The sequence below is a fragment of the Barbus barbus genome (genome assembly GCF_936440315.1).
Source record: "Barbus barbus genome assembly, chromosome: 3".
NCBI classification, from domain to species: domain Eukaryota; kingdom Metazoa; phylum Chordata; class Actinopteri; order Cypriniformes; family Cyprinidae; genus Barbus; species Barbus barbus.
The window spans coordinates 38,346,577-38,364,513 of record NC_136731.1 but is presented as its reverse complement, the minus strand read 5'-3'; the positions used below and the strand labels follow the sequence as shown (position 1 = coordinate 38,364,513).

General features: G+C 38.3%; 1 protein-coding gene across 1 annotated transcript in view; it reads left to right on the top strand.

Annotated features, from left to right (window-relative positions):
- Nucleotides 1-17,937, top strand: part of LOC306848599 (speckle-type POZ protein) — a 65,648-nt gene that overhangs the window by 13,934 nt on the left and 33,777 nt on the right. Inside the window, exon 2 of the mRNA XM_079383242.1 lies at nt 1,811-1,934. The gene's annotated coding sequence lies outside the window, so the exon portion shown is untranslated. The remainder of the gene's footprint in view (nt 1-1,810; nt 1,935-17,937) is intronic.

The following is a 17,937-nucleotide window of genomic DNA, read 5'->3' as shown; positions in this document are numbered from 1 at the left end:
ACGGTCTCAAGCGTTTATTATTATTTTTTACATTTTGGGACAAGTAAAATTTACATATGTGGTTTCAACAACCAGATGCGTTTACACATGTCTAGTTTCGTTTGGAATGCGGCCCAGACCACCTCCTGAAGTGGTTTGAGCGATTGGATTTATATTACAAAACGCATGAAGTGACCAGGTGTAAACAGCCTCTATATATTTTTTCCATGTTATTTTTCATTAAAATGAAGTTGTCTAATAGATTGTGTTTAACACACAAAAGAGTGACACAAAAGTATAGAAATTCTACATTGATTTAAAAAAAAAAAGAAGAAACTGCGCTGGGATCGGATGGGAATTGGCCAATACTTCAAATTTTCTGAATCGGATCGGATCTGAAAAAAAGGTATCGTTGCATCCCTAGTTACGACGACGAACTGCAGTCAGGTCGAGACCCCGATGAGGACGACGAGCATGCAGATGAGCTTCCCTGGGACGGATTCTGACAGTTTGTGCAGAAGTTCTTTGGTTATGCAAACTGATTGTTGCAGCAGCTGTCCGGGTGGCTGGTCTCGGATGATCTTGGAGGTGAAGATGCTGGATGTGGAGGTCCTGGGCTGGTGTGGTTACATGTGGTCTGCGGTTGTGAGGCCGGTTGGATGTACTGCCAAATTCTCTGAAACGCCTTTTGGAGACGGCTTATGGTAGAGAAATGTACATTCAATTCATGGGCAGCAGCTCTGGTGGACATTCCTGCAGTCAGCATGCCAATTGCACGCTCCCTCAAAACTTGCGACATCTGTAGCATTGTGCTGTGTGATAAAACTGCACATTTTAGAGTGGCCTTTTATTGTGGCACACCTGTGTAATAATCATGCTGTCTAATCAGCATCTTGATATGCCACACCTGTGAGGTGGATGGATTATCTCGGCAAAGGAGAAGTACTCACTAACACAGATTTAGACATATTTGTGAACAATATTTGAGAGAAACTGGCCTTTTGTGTACATGGAAAAAGTCTTGGATCTTTGAGTTCAGCTCATGAAAAATGGGGGCAAAAACAAGTGTTGCGTTTTATAATTTGTGTGTGTGTGGTGTGCGGTGTGTCCGTCCGAAAACCTGCTCACGGCGATACTGGGTGGTGGATTCTACATTCCTTCAGCTTGTGTGGGTATGTATGTGTGTTGAAGGAATGGAGAATCCACCACTCAGTATCGTCGTGAGCAGGTTTTCGGATGATAATGGTGTTAAGCTGTGGAGGTATGGGCTTCCCTGGGAGTGTACAGCAGTTGGAGGCCAGCTTGTGTTTGATGTCATGTCTAGGGCATGATGGGATGGATTTCTGAACTGGTCTGAGTCAGGGCTTCAGAACGATCATCTCTCCTTGAGCTGTTCTTGCGCTTTAAATACCTGAACGTCCAGCGCTTTGGCAAGACATTTTAGGATTGCTGTGACCTGATTTCATGATGGGGAAAAAACAAGAATGTTATTATGATGAATTCTGTTTATTAACATTGCTTTTACAGTTTTTGTTACTCAAGTGTTGCATAGTTGCATTTTTTTTCAGACCTATTCATTTGTGTTGAATAACCATGTGTTTTATTATGTGGCCAAGTTTAAGATAAAAGGTAAAATTAAAATGCAGTCGGTTCAGTGTGATGTGCTATGAAATTTATATATTTTTTTTTTTTTTTTTTATGTTTGCTCTAAGAAATGTTAAAAATGGATGGTTTCAGTTCTATAGTTCTCTTTATCTGTACTCTCATTTTGTGGCATGTCTCGACCTCACTGCATTTTCATGATTCTCTTTTCTTCTGCTTCTTTTCTCAGATCTCTTTCTGGATCATTGAAAATCAAAACTAAGCACACTACAGAATCTGTGAAGCTGAGAACTTCATCAGAGGGAAGGAAACAGCTGCCACGTGATGCCACATCTCTACCTCATCAACAATAGGTAAAAATCCATTTGGGTGGTGTGTAAAAGACATGTTAGACCTATTGAATTTGAATTAAAAAAACAAGAGGACAAAACTTTTACATGGCTGTTTACATGGCTGTACTTTGTGCTTGTTGTAAAGCTTACATTAGGCTCAGAGACACTTAAGCTATACGGCACATGAATGAACTGAATTAAATGGGGAAATGGTGAGATTTAGGGAAGAACAAGAAGAGAGAAATAAAAAGGGCCTCTTTAATGGGCAGAGAAGGACACTGGGAGATTTTGCGGAGATGTGAAGTGGAGGACGAAAAGAAAAGGAGACTAGCAGAAATGAAAAGGTGAAGGTTTGGTGCTGAAGGATGCAGATTTGAGCATCTCAATGACAACGGGGTAATGAAAGTGGTATTTTTACAGCTAATAATGGATCGCTGGGTGCTGAAAGGCTGCTGTGTGGAAGTAGCGGAGGGAAAATTCTTAAATGTTAAGACTGAAAGGAATAGCACTTGAGAACTTCTGTTCAGGAAATTTTGTGTTTTAAATGGGTTTTCTGTGTCAGACCACGTACCCGCATCCAAGAGGTGAAGGACTCACACCGAGCGCACAAACAGACTCGTTCGCTAAGTTAAAACGCACCGCCACACACCTCTCTCTCAGGTGTGTGTGGTACAGATGACCCTGTGGTGATCACAGGCTTGAGTGCATTACTACTGACAGGATAATTAGCCGCTCATGACCTAGTGTCTGTTTTTATCCCCGTCTCTGTTCTCTACATCTTTTTCAGCATTAGCCTATGGCTCTTTTATCTCTTAAGAGCGGCACACTGTCTCTATCTTTGTCTCCCTCACTGTAATTGATGAACGTGAATTGCTCGTATAAAGATAATCCATGTTAGAAGAAACTTTTTTGCTATTCTGTGTTTTAGAAAATGCACAAACATGTAGGAATGTTAGTCTGATCCATGGAAGGGGCATGAATGAATTATTTGTCCATATTTGGTGTTTTCAGATTCAAACATAATTATTATGGTTTGTTTAGATTAATTATTTTTCTGGTTATATGATATTATGTTTCTATACTGCGTTTTATCATTCGTGTCAACTTCCTCAAATTCTTTGAGCAATTCTTCTCTGAATCTGTGATGTAAGGAAACTGTAGTGAAAGCATGTTGATTATTGGCATTGAGGTCAATCCATGTAGATAGTGGAAGTAGATGTTAGAGGGGTTTTATTTTGCATTCTGGGTGTGTTTGCACCAGAGTGGTCGTATTTTAGTTTGACATTTTCCACCCTCTCTCAGTAATTTTAGTGTTAAAATTTTTGCTATTGCACTGTTTGAAAACTTCAGTATGTACATTACCATCAGAATTTCAGGGTCTGTAAGGGCACCTATTATGCAAAATTCACCTCTACATGTTGTTTGAACAAATATGCGTGTAAACAAACCACCCTATAATGAAAAAATCCACTGGCTCCTTTAATGCCCATAAATCATAAGCAGTGTCTCAGAACAAGCTGTTAGCAGTAAAGTTTGCTGATTCATGTTTTTGACATGTAGTCTCTGTGTGCGCATGGTGAAATAAGTAAGGAATAGGAGAAAAGCACCGAAATGGAAGATTTGGTCACAAAAAGAAACACATTGTTAGTTATATGGAAATTCTTTGGCTACAGAATGGATGATGTTGGAGTTTTCCCTCTTTTCCTTACTTTCCTTCACTTTTAAATAGCTTGTAAATGGCCATGCACATTTTACTTGCATTTCAATTGCTTGAATGAACAATAACAAAACAGTTCAACGACAAGTTTTAGTATCTGTTCTCTAACTTGACTACATTTTTATTAGTATAAAAAAAATCAGAACGACAGTGGGCTCTGGTGCCATGGTGGGCAAGTGACAAAACTGGTGTTGCTGCTTAACACAGTCAACACAGACTATTGCAGCAAGCCTACTGCACTTATTTATTCACAAATGAGCTTCCTTTAACCTTTTGCTTAGCTGGATCAGGTGTGTTTAATTAGGGTTGGAGCTAAACTGTGCAGGGCTCCGGCCCTCCAGGAATTGAGTTTGACACCCCTGCTTTAGGGTAAGAAGCAACATTCCTTATTAATTTATTATTAATTAAATAATAAATACATTATTAAACATATTAGATCCTTGATTTGCCTGAATTGATAATGAATAAGATGAGTCAAATAGTGTAATAAACGACCCCAAATAAGGCAAAAAGTTATTTTCAGGGTTTTATTAGTATAAGTTTTTTATTATATATATTTTTTATAAAGATGCCTACGAAATCACCCCAATTATTCTAGATGTATTTAATTTGTGCAATTCAAGACATCTGATGAACTTTCCTGTATTTCTACACGCATATCGCAGAAAAGTTTTTTCCAATACTGTGCAGTCCTAATACACAGACGTTGGCGACTGTTTTTGTAACTTGTATTTTTAAATAAACTTGTGTGTATTTGACAGTGTAAGCGCAATAAGACGTGAGAGTACTCGCGTGCCGTGTGACAGACACTTTCTGTGCACGTGCTTCTGATGTGTGTGCTCATTAGTTTAAACTGATATGGCTGTAAAACACATGATTTCAGCACGATCAACATGGTGGTCAAAACCAAATGTTTTTTAGCAGAGTATCTGAGATACAAGCTGTAAAGGCAGCCCTATTCTGGAAAAGGGGGCGGGGAGCAGCAACTTATTTGCATTTAAAGAAACATGCAAGAAAACAGTACGTTTTTGCTTTCACTCAAAATAAGCATTTTCATTTTTGGGGTACTTTGAATTGAAACGTCACAGACTCTGGGGACATCTGAGATGTATATTACAGCTTGTAAAAAGGGGCATAATAGGTGCCCTATAATGTTTTTGAAAGTCTCTTATGCTCACCAAGGCTGCATGTATTTGATCAAAAATACCATAAACAATTTACAATTTCCTGTCGTTTTGTCATATCTGCTTAGGACACGGTGTTTAATGGGATTCATGTTTCAGTGATTACATCATATAAATGCGTTCATGCAGTGTGACCGTGCTTTACAGACGTCGCTCCAGACGTGCAGTGTGAAAAGTCGGTTTGTTTGCAGTGACAGAAAGCCTCTGTTGAGGATCCGCTTGCACGTTACAGCACTCAGCCGAATTTAAACAGTGACTTCCTCCCTATTATTCAAGAGGTGTAAACGCATGCAGTGTAAAATCCTTCCTGTTTCAGATGTTGCCTGAAACAAAGGCTGCGTTGAAGTCTCACGCTTCGTCTCTTACAGTGCCTCACATCCTGCTTTAAAAAAATAAATAAAAAAAATTACCATTCGCAGCTTATTTAATTATTTGAGTTTTATTCTGTTTCACGTTCTGGTGTGTGTACATGGACGCTGGATGTAGAATATTCAGTGGCGTGTGTGTCTGCATCAGGTAATTGGGTGGCGGAGTGTCACTGGGGCTCAGTTTAAAGCCGCATGCAGATTCTACAATCCTACACATGCTGTCACACAAACTCATACATTGACCCAGTAGGGGTGAAACTGTTCCCATACAAAAAAATAAAAACCACATGGTTAGCCACCCCGAGTTCTGCACGCGTGTTTGAACCATGCTTCGTCCCGTGTTTAATGATGCTTCTGAAAATATAAATACATTTGTATGAATTTTTTAAAGGCAATTGCAATCACCATGTACTTACTGAGAGAAAGAAACTGCAAACCTGTGTAAAACTAACTTAAAACACAGACATGTGAATACAAATGACTACACTTTGTAACATGTCTGTGCATACATCAGTCAGAGCCACACCATAGCACTAGTATGTGACACACCTGTTTGAAGAGCTCAACAAAAATGTGTTCAGAGTAACAATTAGTTAACCAATTACAGCTTTGAGACATCTTCCAAATTAGTTTTTGCTAGATTATTGATTTGCATTACTTAACCTGAACAAAACCTTTAAGATGGTAAACAAATTTGATGCTAATGATTTTCCAGCAGAATAGTTTTTGAGCTTGTATTGCATATCTCTCTGGTGTGTGATGAAGTTAAAATTCTATGAAAATCTGTTTCTGTGAAATCTATTGTTCTATGAAAAATGATCATTTATGAAAAGGAATCTTGTTATAAATGACTCATGGTCTGCATGTTCCTTTTTTTATTTTTAAACATTTGACCTTGATTTTTAAAATATCCTAACCCTATCAGATCTATCCATCAGGTAAAGGCCTCTGCACACTGAGTCCGAAATTTTCATATGCGTTTTTTTTGTATTCGTTATCCTAAAAATTCGTCACGCACCGAAACCTTGCACACAGAGTCCGATGCGTATTAATTAATCCGTTGCGACAGTGCTAAATAGTCTTCAAGCATTGAGGATTTTGTTGTCATCTCGTTTCTTAAAAAAAGAAAGGGAAATAGTGGCACAGTTGGATGCTTTGCTAGCGATACTAGAGCCACATTAAAAAGAAGACCACCAATTTCTGTGAACTCGGTGTGCAAGGATCTATAGCTTTGCAGTGCTTTGTGCTGCGAGACGAAGTGGATGAACTTGACAATTGCCATTCTGGATTCTGGTGTTCGCTTATACGGTGGCTCTGAACTGTCAAAACTCCTCTCAAAATGCTTGTCACGGATGTGAAAAATGCAAAAAGTGTAACCCGATCCAAATTTTTTTTTATGACGGACGAAAATTTCGGAGGCAGCGTGTAAACGTGGTTGACATAACGTGAGGTCGTATTTATTATTTAGCGTGCAAAAATTTCAGATGGAGTTTTCAGACTCTGTGTGCAATGACCTTAATCAATACCCAATGGATAGATCCAAATTTCCACTGTTATTTCCCCCCTTTTCTTCGGTTTAAAAAAACTGTTCAAAAGATTCATTTGTTCAGGAAATCTGATCGCAATAGTCATTCTATAGTTCCATTTTCTACATTCCTAATCCTTCCCAGTACCTTAACTTTACCTTACTATTAATAAGTAGCAAATTATGAGTTTGAGGCAAAAGTCACAGTTAATGGTGAGAACTGGACCTTAAAATAAACTGATTAAAAAAAAAATCTTCCCAGGTTGCCATTAAACTATCTAGTCTGGATCCTGGAAACTGAGGCAGAAGAGAGCAGTTAACCCTCTCATATCACCATCGAACCTCATCGGCCTTAATGGCTGCATTTCTACTATTGCTTAGACAGCACGACAAGTTAGCAGAAGACTTGATCTTAATTGGCTCTGCGGAAGGCACTTTTGTGTGTGTGTGTGTGTGTGTGTGTGAGCGTGCACACACCCGTTTAGGCGCCAGTTCATTGATGTTAACTTTTAAAGGGTGGATGTGATGTGTAACTGGGTATTTTTTATTGGCTTAGTTATGATGGATGCTAGACTTTTTGGGATTAGTTTATTTCTGTGACTTTGAACTCTGCTGGACTACAGCAAGGATGCTGTTGCCCAATCTGTTTTGTTAACTTTGTGATGAGGTCACAGGGGAGAGGGATGCTGGGAGATTCAGCACGGCAGGTCTTAAACTTAGTCTTTGTCTGTGTCTGGTCATATTAATCAGACATCTCTTTGTGCTTTGCAGTCTCTTGTTTAGCCGTCGTCACGATTAGTTGTCTGTACAGTTAAAGCTTTGTTTAAATGCACTCACTGCTTTTTGAAGTGAAATGATTCTAGTTATTGCTGGCTATTAATTCTTACAAATAATATAAATTGTTGGCTTGATTGTTCATGTCTCATTTATTCATAATCAACTTGGAAACAGCTTATAAATTAAATGTATATTTTTCTTTATGGTTTTGTAATTACACCGAGTTGAATTACATGAAGAATATTCAAAATATAAAATACTACTTGCTTTCATTGTGGCTTTTTTGTGACACATTTGGTTTCTTTTTTATTGGCTTATTTGGAGTATAAATGAATCTCTCACACAAATGCGCATACATATCTTTTTGTTTTTCTCAAATGAGGGGGTTAGCTGGTGTAAATATCCAATTAAACATACAAATTTAACCTTTAATGTGAAACTTAGTGCTTAGTCTTAGTGCTGCAGAAATAATTTAAATTTGCACCTTCGTGCAGGTTCAAGGATATTCAGGGATCCCTGCCAGGTTTGTTTGGCTTTTCATCATGTGTGGAAATGTGTCCACTTCTCGCTTCAAGTTTTTCGCCAACTACTACTTATGTTTCAGAGTACGCTTGTGGGGAGAAAAAAAGTTATTTTGCCTTTCAACTCTTGAGCCTCACCAGAAGAAGCGTAAGACAGAGACACGAAGGGCTTTCACACATGGCTCAAGCTCGGCTGGTGAGGAGTGTTAGGATGTGTGAGTGTGTCTCTTCTTTTCTGTATGTGTGTGTGTGTGTGTGTGTGGAAGGAAGGAAAGAAGGATCAACTGAGATGAGACACAGCTGTAAGGAAAGCCAAAGAAATTAGCAGCTACTGAGCTACTTTGTGTTTGGCACATTACGTGAGCGAGGGCACACGCTAATTATAATGCTTTTATGCTTCTAAAGAACACCTTTGAAATCTATTGAAGGGGGATAATTGAGCCTGGAAATGTTACCTGGCAAAGTCAATTTGAAGGTCATTACTGAAAATATAAAAGGACCTGATGATCCATTTTAGAGCAAATCCTTTGTTCCTAATGTAAAGATGTTGTTTTAACTCTGCTGATGTGCTTCAAACACCAAATTCAGCATGAACAACAAATTAAAAAAGGACCTGAGGGTGAGCTTTGGGGAACTTCTGACAATTTGAAGGGATTTTAGTGGGCACTGCTTCTGCAAAGCTGATTGGAAAATCCATATTTATTTCCTTTTTCTGAATTGCATTTAAAACTAATCTATTGTATCTTGTTTCTTGATGTTGTTTTTCTTGTGCTTTCAGGTGGTAGTCTTCAGTATTTTATTCCAAGATAGAATATTTTGTAGGCTTGTTTTGGATGTACAGTGCAGAAGAATAAAAGGCACCTCTGTCCTGCCATTGTTTTCAATCATGGGTAGAAGTGGATTTGGGGCATATGAAAGATTATATTATCAACACTCTTATGCCTGGAACACACCAAGCTGACGGTTGGCCGTCAGGCAGTTTTTGTTCGTTGGCCGACTACGTTTTCTCAGTATGTTCTGCACCGTCCGTTGGCTGAAGTTGGTCCTTGTCGGCTTTTTTTTGGCGGATTCGACATGTTGAATCTGCGTCTAAGCTCGTCTGTCAGTCGGGCCATCTGATCATTCTGATTGGCTGTTCAGCTGGTGAACCAGTGCACGCGAAAGGCGCAGAATGGATGTGCTACTTGGCCGTCGAGCGTTGGCTTGGTGTGTCAGGGCAACTTTGGACCTAGACGCTGCCGACGTGAGCCGACCCCGCAGTCTGCTTTCGTTGCCACTAGTTCGATGGCGTTGGCTTGGTGTTCCGGTCTTTAAATTGTTTTGTTGGCCTTAAAAACCGTACAGAATAAAAAATTAGAACAGCGCGAGACATACTGAAGAGGGCGATATTAGAACAAGAACCATTTTAAATATACCATGTTGACAAGCAGCGAGTTAACGGTTCTTACCCACACAGCTCTACACCTCTCTAGCTTTAGAGGTTGGAGATGTACTGATTATGACTGGGTTTTGGCAGGTTGTGGCCGAGTGTTTTTGCTAACTGTGTTGTTCTGATGGATGGCAGGCGGCGGGTCCCAGTCAGGGGGCACCCCTGTGGGGCCAGTGCCCTTTCAAAAGTGACACACGCATACACGCACGCATGCATATTGCTGCAGTGGAGGAGAACAAGAGTATAACTATACTGCACAAGGATTGAAAACCGTGTGATAATGTGCCTTACACTTTTATTTGTAAATACAATATTACTATAATGCAATTTTTTACATTATTAAGGTTGGTTTTTAATTTGTATGCGTTTGAAAGTCTCACAAAGATTTGTGATCAGAAAACTCTCTTCTATTTTCATATACCGTATTGACCCGAATATAAGACGACCCTGATTATAAGACAACCCCCCTTTTTCCAGATGTACCTTTTGGAAAAAGGCTTTTTGAAAATAAATTTTTTTTTTTTTTTTTTTTTTTTAATTTTCATATTGCATATTTTTCCTATTTTAATTTCTGTTTTGAAAGTATGGTAAATACTGGTAAAATGTACCAATGACATTAAAAAATATACACTTTTTGATTATACACTTTCTGAATTATATAACATTTAGGCTGTCCATCTCATAGTAGCCTACCAAAATTGTATTAACCGTAGTAGTGAAATCTTATTGTAGTCTTCAAATCTGGGTACTGTCTTATGTTTTAAAATCACTTTTTAATTTGACGGGAATTTTGCTCCCGTCAGGTTAACATGACAGGCTAACATGTAATCTTTTTTCTTTTGTTTTCACTCGCGATTATATTACATTACTTATTTCATAGTCTCAGCCTCAGACGTCTGATGCATATGGCACACTTTTCTGGAAACACTTCAGGAATGTCGAAGTCGTAATCTGACTGGTTGAATTAAACCGGATTTCCGGGAGACGCGAGTGTCGCGTTTATTTTCGGTCCGCCGGGAAACAAAGATGCACAGTGTTTACAACTGTGATGACGAACGCTTATCAGGTTCAACTAAATGCTGGATTTTCAAAAGTATGTGAAATATTTAAAGTTTGCGGCATAGAATCTTTAAAATACATCCGAGAGTTTCACACACCGGTTTGTTATTGTGGCGACATTTCCACGCCCTGAAATGTGACGCTAAACGAAACAAACTATGATTGGTTGTTTGACATGTCGGTCAAACGGCCTCATGGGTGGGCCTTGGCCAATGAAAGCGGACATATATTCCAGACCTTCTGCCGTCAGTCTGAAGGTCTGGCTACGCGAGACTACTTATTTCATGGCACACTCATTTTATGTGTTTTTGGCGCCACCTATTGTTGTGGGTTTATTACTGATATGTCAAAGTCTAGACACTGAATGTAAGACGACCGTGTTTTTTCAGATGCATTTCCAAGAAAAAACATGGTCTTATATTTGGGTCAATACGGTATTTTAAATGGAAAGTTCACATTCATGTGTGATAGGTTTTTGTAACAATTTTTACTACTGGTAATTGGTCACCTTCTATTGGTGGCTTGTTAAAACCATAATATCCTAATGGAATATGTCCCAAAATGCACTACAGGAAACCATTTTTTAAAGGGTTAAAAGTTGATGGTTTGTAATGGTATTTGGTTTCTATAGTTTTTTTGTCAGCAGGGTAATTTCTACACTTGAAAAATAAATTTTGAATTTGGACTGCAGTAACATTACCCATTTAAACTGCCTAGCTGTCAACAATTCATACTGTACTTTCAAGTTTTTATTTTGACGTAAACCGCAGTAGAGCTTTTATTTTGACTGAAAACTCCAGCTTCAGTGAAAACAGGCTTATTTTGCCATCGCGATACCCCGAAATTGATTATACCGTTGCATTAACCACATATCATGAATCGAGATCATTGCATCTAATGATGATATATTTTACAAGCACATTGAGCAGTAAAGCAGCCTAATTTGTGACAGACAGATACAGGATTCACTATAGTTTATTTCATGTTTTGTATAATTAGGTAACCACGTTGTGTGTGTGTTCGTTTAAAGCCTAGATGTTTTTTACTGTGGTGTAAACTTGAGAGAGTCAGCTGTCTAATTGATCACACTGCAGCAGTGTGCAATGGCAAACTGTTAGCACACACACCACGGCTCCCTAGCTGTGTCTTAACGAGAGAGATGCTGCCACCCTCTCTCTTTCAGTAGGGGGAAAATAGAGAAGGGAAATTCAAGAGATTTTCTTCCACTGGAGCCATTTTTCTGGACTTTGACTTATCTGAAAGATTAAGCTGCATCTATTTTTAGATGAACTTGGTAATGATTAGATGTGCATCAAATTTGGACATTTCTAGTTCCACAGATGTTAATATGAAGACCCCCAGTGTCTAGCTGTTTGACAACGGTTACTTTAGAGGTCTAAAATCTCAGCCTCAAAGTTTTCTACTTCAGTGTCTCTTTTCTGGCATCAACTCATCCATTTTAATCAAGCTGATAATTAACCAACTTCATTTATCCTGAGAAGATAGAAGATAGGAGAAAATGAATGTTTGGATGCATGAAATGATGTCATGCTATAAAATTTTCACTGTGTCTCCTCAAGGTCATGGCATCAAGTTATATACTGCAATCTTACTGACCTGGTCAGATGCTTGTGTTTTTACCATCAAGGCTGAAGCACAGTTTGTTCAGTATGTTGTAGTCTTAAAGGGTTAATTGGCCCAAAAATGAAAATTGTCATTTACTCATCCTCACATCGTTCCATCGTTTTAAGACTTTTGTTAAACCTCAAAACACAATTATTATTTTTTTTGTTGTTCAATATTAAGTTGAGATGTTTTGTCAGCCAAAATTTGAATTGGCAGGTTGTTTTCATGGAATAGTCCATTGATGTATCTTAAAGTATGTATGAAATCTGAATCGACCTCATTTATTTTCCTGATACATATTCCTGTAAATTTTTATTTATACACCTTATATTTCAAAGGAGAAAACAAAATATATTTTTATTACTTCAAAATGAGTTTCTCTGTACGTAAAATTGTTTTGAATGTCCTCGTTGAATGTCCTGTTTGATTCCGAAATGTCATGTGGAAGTAAAGTGGGTTGCAATCAACATTTCATGTTGATTTTAAATGTTTTAGATGTCAACCTAACATTGACCCTGAATGTATTTTAGCATTGCATGGGGGTTTGAATAAGGTCAAATAAGAAAAAAAAATCTGTTACTCTCTTCCAACATATCCCTTTCATTCTGTGTCTGTGGAGAGAGAAAAAAGAGACTGGATAAAATTAAACCAGAAAGAAAAAAGTCTTTGAGAAATTTGACCCATCTTCCCGAAGTTATATCCTCCCTGTAGACCCTTCCCCAAACCCATGCTAAACCCTTCCCCTCTCTATATTAAGCCACTCCCCTTCTGATAGTGTGTAGTTGACACCTTCTCTGTGGGAGGAGCTTAAACGAGTGAAAGGTCATGTGATTGTTCTCATTTCCTCACAAGAAGCTCAATCCAGTAGGGAGAGTCTGCTGGGTGGGGCTGTACTACATGTTTCTCTTTCAAGTCGCAACTAAAAGAGAATTTCAGCGCAGAAACGCTGTGTGTTTTTTCTCGCTCTCCCCTCCCCTCATTAATTCATTAAATATTTTGGCTGGGTAACGCTTGCAGTAATGAATTCCTCGAGGGCTGAATCTCCTTGCCTGGCACCCGTCTCGTCCCACCTGCCTCGTTTGTGCCAGCTGATCTGATCTCAGATGCTGTCTGACACGGCTTTAAACTAATCGGGATTTAACCAAGTCACTTGTATCTAAGGCTGTTAATAATAATAATAATAATAATAATAATTCGTTACATTTATATAGCGCTTTTCTAGGCACTCAAAGCGCTTTACATAGTAAGGGGGGTATCTCCTCGTCCACCACCAGTGTGCAGCACCCACCTGGATGATGCGACGGCAGCCATATTGCGCCAGAACGCCCACCACACACCAGCTTACTGGTGGAGAGGAGACAGAATGATGAAGCCAATCAGTGTATGGGGATGGTTAGGAGGCCATGATGGTCAGAGGCCAATGGGCAAGTTTGGCCAGGATACCGGGGTTACACCCCTACTCTTTTTCGAAGGACATCCTGGGATTTTTTATGACCACAGAGAGTCAGGACCTCGGTTTAACGTCTCATCCGAAGGACGGTGCTTTTTTACAGTATAGTGTCCCCGTCACTATACTGGGGCGCTAGGACCCACCCAGACCGCAGGGTGAGCACCCCCTGCTGGCCTCACTAACACCTCTTCCAGCAGCAACCTAGTTTTCACCGGAGGTCTCCCATCCAGGTACTGACCAGGCTCAACCCTGCTTAGCTTCAGTAGGCAACCAGTCTTGGGCTACAGGGTGATATGGCTGTTGTAACACTTGTTTCTATTGCTTGGTCAGACTCGAGTTTGATCAGATATCGAACCCCACATTCACTGTGTTACTGAATCACTGTGTCCCTTTAGATTTAGCACCGAAGTTGTGCGCGCACGGAATGTTCTGCTGAATCTTGACTGCTACGAATATACCACAAGATGCAAAGCATGTAAGCTGCAACCCCGAAGGCTGTTTATTCAGAGAAAGCAGCAATGAAAAATGCATTATTTTGTAATTTGTGGGTCTGGGAGCATGCAAAGATGCAAATTATATGTTGTCGATAGGGGATGCAATCTTTTTATGCACTCGGTGTGAATTCCATTGGAAAAAATGCACTCGCACCAACCAAACAAACCTTTATCTCACTTCAAATTTATTTTGATTATCATAGTTATGTTTGTGAATTGTGTGCTACACATCATTGGGGGCTTGACTAAAAATAAATGTGTAAAATGCAGTTAGGAGTATGTGTGTGAGAAAATGTAGGTCCCTGCGGGTACTTAAAGCCTTACATTCAGTGTTTTTCAAATATAAGGTTATAAAAAGTTTAAACATCTTAAATTGGTGTAACAAATTATAATTATCTGAAGAGGTCTGGTCTTTGTCTAGAAAACAGGACTCAAATCTTAATTATTAAACTTCACATGGCTATAATTTAATGAAAAAAAAAACCAAAACCTGCTGTATATTTCACAGGATAGAATGTGACACTGTTGCATGTTCTATGTGCTTGTGGTTTTAGAGCAGTTTGCAATTAGTGTATTTATGCCCGGTGATTGCTTATTGATATACTCTTGAGGAATTATGACAATGTTTTGTAGCATGTTCTAGATGGTTGTAAGAGTGCATATCTTGTATCGCTGATCTGATAGGAAGTAGAAGTAAACACATTTTGAAATAAGAGTATATCAGGCTTGTTTACAATTAAAAGTCGTACATTATAAATATAAATAAATCCATAATTGTTGAATGCATATAGTTTGAAGCAGAAAACCTAGTGTAATTTATGTATTCAAATAAATCATTTTGCTTGTAAATATTGCTTCATGTACCTTTTTATTAAGGAAAAACAAATAATCAGATCAATTTTCATTGTACCCAAGTTTTTTATTATTAAATTAAATTCAATCTTTAAGTAGGAGCACTAGTGCCTCTTGAGGAAAAAAAGCAAGCATCAAACCCTGTTAGTGTATTGACCAAATATGGATTCATTGCTGTGAAATTAATGTTTAAACGAGCAGTCTCTTAAATCTCTAGAAGATGTGTGTGTGTGGTTCCAGTTATGAAGTCATATTGAGTAGTTTGCAAACTAATGAACAGGATCACATGTGAAACATGCTGTTTCTTTGATCTGGTGTGTGCCTGCAAGCTCAGATACCGCCTCTCATACCTCTCTGACAGTTGAAGTGTGTGTGCATTCTGTTTGTGTCCTGTGGATTATCGTCTGTCATTAGGCCCAGACAGATGGAATCACAGGATTTTCTGCACTGATTTAGGGGTAAATTGTGGAATGCATTTAAATGTCTTAAATACCCTGAAAGTGCTGCACTTTTTATTGGTACCTGGAAAGAAATGACCAAAATGTATTAAAACAAACTAGAGCTTTGCAAATGATTATATTTTTCTGGAAATACGTGAGCTTTCCTGTAGAGTTTCTGTGAGGGCCTGCCTGTTAAACTTGTGGCTGGCACAGTGTGTAACCTGTTGTGCGTGTGTGTGTGTTTTCAGTGCTGAAAGGTTGTTAGCGAGTTCGTGAGTGATGTTATGTTGCCATAAGGTGAGTTTGTGTTGACAGTGCCGATAGATGAGGATACAAAGACCACTGGAAATGAAGTTCAGAAAACAGATAACTCGAGACACGCGCGTGGAAATTAATTGCCAGGAAGTCGGTGGTAATTTGAATTGCAAATGGACACCAACTTGTTCTCCGACTTGAATGATTAATATTTTATTGTTTTACTGAGTGAAAATGCCACAAGTGTTTTTCATCAGAAACAAATAGCACAAAGGAAGGAGGGAGAAAAAAACTGATAATGAGTTGCAAGGTAATGAATATCATCTCTGAGCTTTAATTTCGGTGTGTGTAGTAGGACTGGGCAATATATCAAATATTCTGTTTTTATGGTAATTTTTCTATATAAAATTAAGCAAGTTTGAAAATCACAATTATTTTTAAAGGTCTTTTTAAGTTTCCTAAAGGATACACAACTTAACAAAATACAAATTTCATATATATTCCTTTCATATTGTCTGTTTTAAGTGGAATAGAAAATGTGGTGAATTGATAATTTTAAGTTCTGTAAATTAAAATTAATTTTGTGCACGCTGTGGATAAGTTATAACAGGTCAGTCATCAGTATAGTTGTAGCAAGATGTACAATTTGATTGGCTGACCTATCAAGAGACGGCCTGCTGTCAACAAACTTTACATACATTCAGTCCTTAGACACAGTGGACTGCATAACACTTCACTTACCCAATTACTCAAATTTAATTAATAAAAAAATATTTTTGGCTAAATATAACTTTAAAAAAATATATATTTTGGTTAAAAACACATGGGAAAAAATAGTTACTAATTGATTTAAAACATTTGTCGCACCCAAAAATACTAATTTGTAATTTTTAATGATATTAAATCATGTATTGTTATTTTGCTGCATAACATTTTTAAAAAATCCTTTCTTTTGTTCAAGATTTGTATATTTTTAAATGCATTTTACTTAAACGTCTTTTCACATCTACTTGGCTGAAATGACTATTCAGTCAAAAAGACTCCTAAATCATTCTTTTAAGCAAATATATCAATATCGAGATCTATTTTCTGTTTTGTTAAATAGCTGAAAAATATTGGGTTATATTTTAACTATCACCCAGCTTTAGTGTGTAGGTGGGAAATGGATGTTGGAGTTGCTCTGTACTTCTGAAAAGTTTTGAATTGACCTTTTCATTCTCCTAATGTTTTCTTTTCTTCTCTCCTCCCCACAATACAGTTTGTTTTGCACTTTGTTCATTTTTTTTCTTCACCATGTACTCTTCCTCTCATTCTCTGTTTCAAATCGTCGCACAATTTACAGAAAGTTCCGCCGGGCCGTGGTCTATCCTTTCAATCAGATGCTAATTAAGGGAAAGGAACGTCTCCGTCTCTCTCGCTCGCAGACGAAGGGATGTGCAGGTTGAGTGAGAAAGGGGAGAGAGGAGCAGAAGACGGTAAAAAATGGAGAGAGGAATGGGAGATGAAAGGGTGATGAGGTCGCTTCAGATTGAGAAAAGAGAGGATAATACTTTTTTTTCTTTCTTTAAAGTTTAGCTAAAATCAAAGGTCCCCCAGTCAGCGTGTCTGGGAAATGCTCAACTCTTTATAACTTTGTGATCTGACCACAGAAAATCTTGCTGTTCTGTGAAGTAAATTAAAAAGTTACCTATAAGTGACGTATTTTAATAAAGACATTTCTACCCAGCTCATGCCCGGGAGGGCCTTTGACCATGTGTTCTTTAAACATTCATAAATGTCATTCATGGAGCGAGAAATGGGCTTTTCTGCTTTAATTGGTTATCAGTCACGAGCTTCCCTTGGCCTGTTTTTACATCCATTAATTAGCCCTATTAATGACTTACTGTACTGTTAGATAAGTGGCTAGTTTGGTGTTTCTGGTCAGTTCATTAATTGCTAGGGTGTATCCAGCTAACGATTAAAGTGCCTTAATTAGCAGCGGCGAGAGGAAAAATAAGGATTAGTCCTGAGGTTCTGTTTTATTTATTTATTTTTGGTCTGATGAAAAAAGATTGAAAAGGTTTAAGGTTCATAGGTTTGAGGGGAAATGAACAAGAGAGCCAATAGAATGATGAATGTGCCTTTCTCCTGGAAAAGAGAGGGAGGGCCGTTACACACAAGGGGAAAAGAAGAAATAGTTTTTTCCTCCAACATTATAAACATGTAGCTTTGACTGGTTTAAACTCGCTGTAGTTGCTGATGGTGCTTCTGAGTCTTCAGAGGTCTGGCTTTTACTCTGACACCAGTGGCAAATGTAGACGTGCTGAACTAGATATACAAAAACAGAG